This window comes from Numida meleagris, chromosome 27 (assembly GCF_002078875.1).
Source record: "Numida meleagris isolate 19003 breed g44 Domestic line chromosome 27, NumMel1.0, whole genome shotgun sequence".
Lineage (NCBI taxonomy): Eukaryota > Metazoa > Chordata > Aves > Galliformes > Numididae > Numida > Numida meleagris.
The window spans coordinates 5,060,930-5,062,310 of NC_034435.1; the positions used below are offsets into that span (position 1 = coordinate 5,060,930).

The following is a 1,381-nucleotide window of genomic DNA, read 5'->3' on the forward strand; positions in this document are numbered from 1 at the left end:
TTGTAATGTAAAAAACCATTGTTAACTAACTGTAGCCTTAATCCTATAACTAGCTTTAATTACAACCCTAATGCTCCTGAATATCATTTTTAATATCCTTATCCTAAAAATCCTCTAGAACTAATCTGGACAAGTCCCTGTAAGAATAACTTAAACAGTAACCGCAGTCCTAAAATAATGGAACTGTAACTGTAATTACCCTGTTTATTAGTGTATGAACCCTATTTTGAAAACATACCCAACCGTAACAGTAGTAGGCCAAGTGTTAAATAATGCAGTCAGCACTGCCCACTCTAACCACTGTAGATGACTACTGTGAACATGCACTGAGACCCTGCACTGGCAGGCCCTACTCATACGCTGTAGCACTGCTGCCCTGTCCCCTCTCCCTGCTGTTTCCCTGGCACCATTTCCTTGCTAGGTCTGCAGGTGTGGGACTCAATGGCTCGAAGAAGGTTGGCGTTCGGACTACTGCACGCTGGGAGCGGCACAAAATGGCTGTGATGGGTCTGGTAGGGAACATGGATTGTACCGATGGGTGCACTCAGTGAGTTTTCCAGTGCTGCTGAGCACGTGGAATTTCCTGCCTGCCCCAACTGTGCCCTGATTACCGAACCCCTTTGCGTTGTCATGTCTCAGCCCCAGGTGTCTTGATGTGGTGCTGCTGGTAAGAGCAATGTGCACAGGGTGCAGCCCCTGTATGTACGGGACAGAGCCTTCATTATTGCGTTGTGCTCAACAGGTGCCAGCGGAGAACTGTGGTGCTCCTGGGCAGTTCAAGAACTGCACCGAGATCTGTGGCTCTTCATGAAGTCATCAAGAAATGGAAATCTGGATTTCCTGGAATGCCCTTGAACTCGGCTTTCCTGACTGTGTACTGTTTGCTGTAATGGGTAAGGGCAACGTACACCTACCACTGTTTCGCCATGAGGTAGTGTGACTGAATATAGTGCTGTTAGAGCTCAGTAGTACACTTTAGGGTACCCTGAAGGCTGCCTGTGCCTTTTCTCCTGAGTTCTCCTTGCCTCTGTCCTTTCCCTCTGTTGTTCTCCTTGTCCCTACCTTAGCCTTTGATTTCTCTTGGTGTTTTCTTTACCTTGCATTTGAGTTCTTTCCAGTGTTCTCCGGGCCTTTGGCCTTGGACTTCAGTGCAGTGTTACCCTTGGCGTTGGCGTTGGGCTGGGGCCTTTGGTGCGGCGTTCTCTTTGGCGTTGGGCCTGGGCCTGGGCCTTTGGTGCGGCGTTCTCCTTGGCGTTGGGCCTGGGCCTGGGCCTTTGGTGCGGCGTTCTCCTTGGTGTTGGGCCTGGGCCTGGGCCTTTGGTGCGGCGTTCTCCTTGGCGTTGGGCCTGGGCCTGGGCCTTTGGTGCGGCGTTCTCCTTGG

At 50.8% G+C, this 1,381-nt stretch overlaps 1 long non-coding RNA gene across 1 annotated transcript in view; it reads left to right on the forward strand.

The window, feature by feature from the left end:
* The window catches only part of LOC110388766, a 10,101-nt gene extending 8,726 nt beyond the window's left edge, over nucleotides 1-1,375 (forward strand). The window contains exon 4 of the long non-coding RNA XR_002432977.1: nucleotides 743-1,375. This is a non-coding gene — a long non-coding RNA (uncharacterized LOC110388766). The remainder of the gene's footprint in view (nucleotides 1-742) is intronic.